This window comes from Chinchilla lanigera, unplaced genomic scaffold (genome assembly GCF_000276665.1).
Source record: "Chinchilla lanigera isolate Chin_1 unplaced genomic scaffold, ChiLan1.0 scaffold00056, whole genome shotgun sequence".
Taxonomy (NCBI): Eukaryota; Metazoa; Chordata; class Mammalia; order Rodentia; family Chinchillidae; genus Chinchilla; species Chinchilla lanigera.
In genome coordinates, this window is record NW_004955457.1 from 1,297,502 (window position 1) to 1,305,016 (window position 7,515).

Below are 7,515 nucleotides of genomic sequence, written 5' to 3' on the forward strand. Positions count from 1 at the left end.
AGAGTAATGAAATAGAAAGAATGAAAGAAAAATTAAGAGATATGAAAGCCAGAGGCAGAAATGTCTGTTTCTTTGAAAATGAGAAAAAATATTGATAGATGGGAATAATAAATGAATAATGAAAAAAAAAAAAAAAAACCAGAAGCATTCTTGTACAAAAATAATCATAACAGTAGAAAATATAAGAAAATAAGATATTTTTCTTAATACTAATAGAAAGTATAAAATGTTTAGGAATAAACCTAGTAGCAGGGGACTGGGAATATAGCTGAATGAAATCACCTCTGCTTGGCAAGCATGAGGTCCCGAGTTTGATTCTCGGAACCAAACAAAAATAAATAAATAAAAAGGCCAAAAAAAAATCCCTAATAGTATAGACAAGATCTTAGGTACAAAAAGTTCCTAAAGTTAAAAAATGAAGATTTGAATGAGTAAAGACACACAGTATAGTAAAAGAATGAGATTATCTAACACAGGAAAGACCTAATTTCTCCTACAAATTAATCTTGAATTTAGTGCTATTCCAGTTAGAATTCCTGGAGGATTCTTTCATGATACTTAAGAAATTAGCCTTCTAAAATTTACTTAGAAAAATAAAAGTTTTCCATGAATAAACACAAACTTTTAGTGAACAAACAGGATATGTTAACTCTTGGGATTCATTATGAAGAAATGAGTAGTATTTATGCTGGTGTGGGAGAGAACTGATGAAAGAAAAATTATAAAAATAGACCCATATTCACACTGACATTTAAAATATGAGAGTTGTGACTGTTAATCAAGATATGTGAACTTGCCTGGATTGATAAATGTCTAGCAATTAGTAAAGCATACTTCTGAGTGGGTCTGTTGGGTGTTTCCAGAGATGATTGGCATATGTCCAGCAAACAGAGGGGGGAAAACACACATCAGTTGAGGGTGACACCAAACAATAGGCTTTTAGTCTGGGTTATATAAAAGGGAAGGAATAAAGTTGATGTGTGTTTTGAAGAGCTCCACTCTGCTTGACTGGCTGTCTTTTGCTGCTGTCACCGGTAGACATCAAACTCCAATTTTTTTCAATCTTACAATACAGATTCATATCAGTGACTCTCCAGGGAGCCTAAAGCTTTTAGTCTCAGACTGGTACTGCATCCTTGATCCCTTTTATTCTGCTACTTACAGCTTCTTGAGCTGAGCAGTTCCTGGATCTTCCTGCCCTCTCCAGCATGCAGATAGCCGTTGTGGATTCTCCTGCCTTTGATCCTGTAAACCTACATACAGAGTCAACTAAAAAAAGTATGCATCACGCAAAGAAAAACTTGCATATATATTTTAATACTAAATTTATTGAGCCATCATAAGATTAATACAAGTTACCTTTGGCCTCTACAACTACAAGAGGTATTCAAAGTGGTGGACATTAGCTTCCAGACATTTATTTATTTATTAATATGCTGAATTACCAAAGCATGTATGCAGTTTTTTTTGGCTCTCCCTCTATATGTTATTCACATATATGTACATATCAGTATATACATATATATATATATATACACATAATATACATAGTAGATAGATAGATTCTATTCCTCTAGAACTCCCTAACCAATAAAGATTTTGTACCAGGAGTAGGGTTGTGTTGTGATTGTACTTGATCACATGGTTTAGAAGCCTTTGGAACTGCTTTGTAGGAGGAATTTGGGAAAGTTTTGAAGTGAAGGCTAGAGAAGCTTTAGAATGTTATATGCAGAGCATGAAGGTTAATTCTGGTTGGAGCTCAGAAAATCAGAATACGGATAGGAATGAGGCAAGTAAAGGTCAGGCTCAGGAGTTTTCAGTAGGGAATTAGGACTTCTTTGGCAACTGGAGTAGTGGCCTTGTGTTTTCATTTGTACGCAAGATATTTGTATCATGTTAGATGGCATTATGACCCTGTGTTTATGTGGTTGTTAGGTATGATTTAAATCAATATATTCACTTGACAAGGGATAGGATGTGATCACTAAATTTGATTGAGTCAGCTGGAGTAGCTTGGGAGCTGCCCAAGGTATTGGTGGAGCATATGTCTTGGCATGTATGATAGGTCACGGAGGTGTGATCTTGGGTATTACTATAAGTTTGTTCTCTTGCCTCTTTCTTGCTGGTGCTGCTCCCTTGCTCTACTTCTCAGCTACTGAGATCTAAGCAATTTTGATCAGCAATGTCCTTCCACCTTGATATTCCTGCCTTGAAGACTGCTGAACATATGCCAAAAGCCTTGAAACTATGAGCTAAGTTAAAACTCCCCTTTTTAAAGTTGTGGATGTTGACTGTTAAGTCCCAGCAATGGAAAAGCTGACTAATGCAACAGTCATGGTGTTACACATCAGTAATTTAGGCTAGATTATCAATAAAAGTGGGAGAATTTGTCCTCCTATTCAGAGAAAAAAAATAAAATAGTATTATTACTTTCATATAGATCACAGATAAGTTAAAGACTTAAATGCTAAAGCAAGTTAAAAAGCTAAGTAAAATAAAACATATGAAAATATCTTTATGATCATGTATTGTGAATAAATTTTAAAAAATCAGATTCCTCAAAATATAAACTTTCAGGTCAAAAGCTTCATGCATTTGGAATTTGTGAAATTTTACCATAAATTAATTTTTTTTGTTTAGTAAAATATTATAACCAACTTATCAGATGTGGTGATAGACTAAAAAAGATTTTTGCAATATCAAAAATGTAAGGGATTATAAGGGAAGGTTTGGTCTGTGATAGATGACCATCTCTAGGGGATCTGGTGTTAAAACTATGGTGTAACCACTTGGTGTAACACTTTACGGAAATCAGGATTAACCAGCTATGTTAACAAGCAAGAATGTGGCTAGAACTGGAGAACAGTGTAAAATAAAACTAAAATAAAGCATACTTAAATTCAAGATTTCACATAAAATTATATATATGTGTGTGTATTTTTATCTCTATACAGATAAGAATGGTGTAGAAATGGACATACTTTGAATATAACAAAGTAGGTAACTAAAGATGGAAGGGGAATGGGGTTGGGGCCAGAGACAAGAAAAGATAATGAGATAAAATAAAACAAAGTATATAAACTAGCAACAGTGGCATGCCAAGAACAGTCTCAGTAATTTCTGTGCACCTATGATAAAGGAGACAAAGTTAGAAAAAGGAAGAGCCAAAGTAAAAGTGAAATAGGGTGAGCTGGATGGGGAGGCCTGAGTCATGACCTAGAACTGCACTGATATGCAAAGCAAGTCATCACTTTACAGTTTGCTAGACTTCCTATACTCCTCTCATTCATTCCATCATTCATTAATTCTATCATTTATTCATTCATTCAGTCCACAGAAAATTTCTGTTCAGAATTTTTGTTGATACAATAACTGGGATGATTACATTTGGTGGAAATAGCATGAGAAATATTGAAAGCCAGAAAATAAACTCAATACCCTTTTTATTAAACTCCCTGACAAAAATCACACAATTTTATTGGCTGCATTCCAGCTTCCATTAAGAGAAAGATATGGTCCTAGACAGAAGAATTTGCTTTTTAAACAATTGTTTTTAATACAATTGTTAATTTAATCCTGGACACCAAGGATCTTTAATCCAAGGAACTGAGCAGTTTTGCCTTCTCAGTGTGGCACATTTTCACCCTTCACTGCCTTTTATGCACCTGTCAGATTAGAAACCAGCAAGTGACTGGAGTGTGAAGTCACACCTACTCTATATTTTCTACTAATGACTCTGCTGTCACTTTGCATTTGGAAACACGGAAGTTGACTGATATCTGTGCCCAGAACCTTTTTGATGAAAGGCCACTTGCAACTATTTTAGTGTGAGGTGGTGGATTTCTTTCCAAATAGGGAATAGACACAGAGAATTAGTCAGTACTATTTGAGATTTTCAAAATGTATAAACAATTTATCAGAGTTCTGATGATTTTTATGGCATTGTTTGGCATCAAATTCTACAGTCTAAAGAAATCATACCAAAATAAAAGATAGCAAGAATTCTAGCCATATTTACTTTTATCATGGGATGAAAGCAATAGAATTTTATACTGTTCCAGAAATATATTCATTTGGAGATTTTTACTTATTGAAAGAGAGGTTTGGGGATTGGGAAATACACTAAGAAACATTTAATGTGCCTCCTTTTAACTTTCTCTCACTCCCTCTTCCCTTTGCCTTAATAGTGTTTGTGAGAAAACGTCCAGATCTGTAGTTTTCTCACTGTACTAAATAACAGAGCTGAATTCCACAAGGAAGACAAGTACAGAAGCAACACTCTTACTCTGCCTAAAAGAAGTCCTTCGCTCTGTTCTTGGGTGTTTTTGTCATTTAAGTACAAAGTAACATTAAAAACACATATTTGTTGTTGCTAAATAATCTGAAATGATCATGCAGTTATTTCTTTAAAATCTCAGCAACAAATTTTGATTTTTGCAACAATTAATTTTTGCAATGCATACATATAAGTATATATGCTTCTATGCATAAAATAGTTTGTAACATTTTGTATTTAAACATGTGAATGTACACATACATACATAGATGGTGACCATTATCATGTGTTTATATACCCAAATATGTATACATGCACATATATGTATATGCACTATACATTCTACATATGCACATACTAGAATAAATTTCAACATTTATTGCACATTTCTCTAATCCCACTTGGTCTATTGAAAGCCCTTGTTTTTGAAAAGCTCTCTATAGTACCCATAGTTAGGGGGAACTGAAGGGCTATTGCTTAAGTTTGCCTGGACCAGACTTCTTTTATGTGGATGTATTATACTGCTGCTCAGTGTGATCGGTTGGCACTGTTAAAAGTATGTTGGTTTGCTGGACACAATGCTGCACATCTGTAATCCTAGCAGTGAGGGAGGTAGAGGCAGGGGCCTTGCAAGTTTGAGCCAAATCTTTGCTAACTTAGCAGGATTCTGTCTCAAAAAATCTTGGTGACAAATCTCAGTAGGGAGACCATGGGTTTCCTTCTAAACACTGGAAAAAAACTGTCTCATTTGGCTGAAATTGTAAGGTTAGCTTGCTTTGGTCTCCTCCCCTTTAACCTCCCTACCATGTAGTATATTACATTGCAGACAAGTCTCAGACCCAATTCTACCATATAGAAGAACTACTAGCAAAAAAAGTACACAGAGAGGCACACAGTCTGTTCTGAAATCTTGATGGGGGCCATATCTGTTCTTATAGGCCCTGTGTGATACTGTCTAAAGGCCTTGTGTGTCCCAAGGGTCCATGATTCTGAGAGCTCCCTTTCAAATAAAAAGATTCCAAATACAAGACCAGGGATGCAATTGAATATTCACTTAGAAAGAGGAGGGAAGACAGCCTAACAAATTCCACATTGTGAAGCTGACAAACACTGTAAGCTACACAAAATTCAGACAAATAATAGGGTATCCTGTCTCATCACTATAAAAATTTTAAAACTTTTTTTGCTGCATACTCTTTGGTCATTTAGTCATATTATGACAAATTATACACAATTTGTTATTATTTCATTTTGTCATCAGTATTTACTTATACTCTTTCTCTTCTCTCTTTTTTCCTTGCTTCCCTCCCTCTCTCACTCCTTCCTTTCCTTCTTTCCTTCCTTTGTTCTCCCTCCTCCCTCCCTTGACTGATTGACTGACTGAGACTGAACTCAAGGAGTGCTGAGCTGCATCCCCAGGCATTTTCAGTTTTATCTGAGACAACATCTGGCTAAATTGCCCAGTTAGACCTTGATCTTATGATCCTGCTGCCTTACTCCGCTCTCCGAGTAACTGTGATTATAGGTGTGTGCCATCACACCCAGGTTTGTCTTTTATCTTTTTAAAATTGTTGTTTATTCTAGAATTTACAGTACAAAATCTACTTTCAAATATTATGCAACTTTATAGAAGCTGTTCTTTCACAGCAGTTTATATAATTTTTCTCTGTCCTTTTTGCTGTCATCACTGTTTGTGCATAAGTTATAAACCCCATGAGTTATCATTACAAGATAGTAATACTATTATCCACATTATTTCTTGATCTGTTATAACCCTCATGTACTTATTATATGATAGAAGATAATGATAGTACTATTACCTCAATTATTTTTAATAAATAAAATACTGGGAAATACAGATCATATGTTATCCACATATTCACTTTGTCCAGCTGTTTCCATTCGTTGTGTAGATTTGAGGTTTCATGGAGAACATTTATACTTGAATATGGAGAGCTTTATGTCACATTTACATGCTTCCCTGCCTGCCAGTGACAATTCTGGTTTTCTTTTGTCTGAAAAACTTTTATTTTCCTGGTAGTTTTGAGGTATTTTTTCATTAAATATAGCATTTGAGATTGATAGTTTTTTCCATATCATTCAATGGTCTTTTGGCTTGAATTATTTGTTGACAAATCAAAATTTGCTTTTTTGCAGTGGTTCATTTTAAGATTGATTTTATCATTACTTTCAGCAATTTGATTCTGATGACTATGGTGAGTTTATAGTTTTCATTAAATTTGAAAAATAATTTGCCGTTAGGTATTCAGCTCTTCCTCTTGTAGTTGAACGTGGGGCCTGGCGCTTACCAGGCAGGTGCTGGGCTGCTGAGCTACTTCCCTGACCCTATGTCTTAGTTCTGATATTTGAATTTCAAGATTTTAATCCCATCTGTATTAGAACTCTTGATAATGCACAATAAATAAATAAGTTCTTGGTCATTTTGTTCAGGGCTTTTTCTTCTTGAATCAGTTTAGATTTTTTGTTATATGTTTAAATCAGTATAATGTCTAGTCTGATATTAAGCACAGAGAGAAAAAGCTGTCATTTCTGACACTACACTTTTCATTTTTAGAAGTTCTATTAATTTTTTGCTGTAGATTTTATTTTTTATTTGATTTGTGTTTTTTTATATCCTACTGTGAGTTTTTCTTTTGAATAATTATTAGTATTTTTCCTTTTGTTATATTCTCCTTTTTTGCATGCCTTTGAAATTTTTGTGGCACACTGGACCTTATCAAAGTCAAGATTTTGTCTTCTTTCTTATTTCTTTATTTTCATTAGTACAGAGTTGCTGTAACCGCAGTTTCAAATCATCCTGGGGAGTGGGTACATGTGTGTAATACAGTTTGGTTCCTGTACACAGCATCTCTGTATTCTACTTATTGTCTTTTTAAAAGTAACTTTGAATTTATTTTGTTAGGTATTTGGCATAACATGTAGTTTTAAAGCTTGTTCTTAATCTTTTCTATGTGGGTCTGAATGTTCTTTACCGCAGGCCTACGTTAGCCCTAGTCCTAAGGCCTGACCTTTCTGGGGCCTCTACTGGATGTGCTGGCGTTTCAGTGGAGTCTCTACATTAGCTGAGTGGAACTTAGATATCTTCCAATCCCGGCCGAGGACTGGAAAGTATTGAGCTTAAAGCCATTTGTGGTTTCAGATTCCAGAGCTTATGCAGATTTCCTGAAGCCTTGTGTATAGCAGGGTCCTTTCCAGGACTCTGCCTACAAATTTCACTT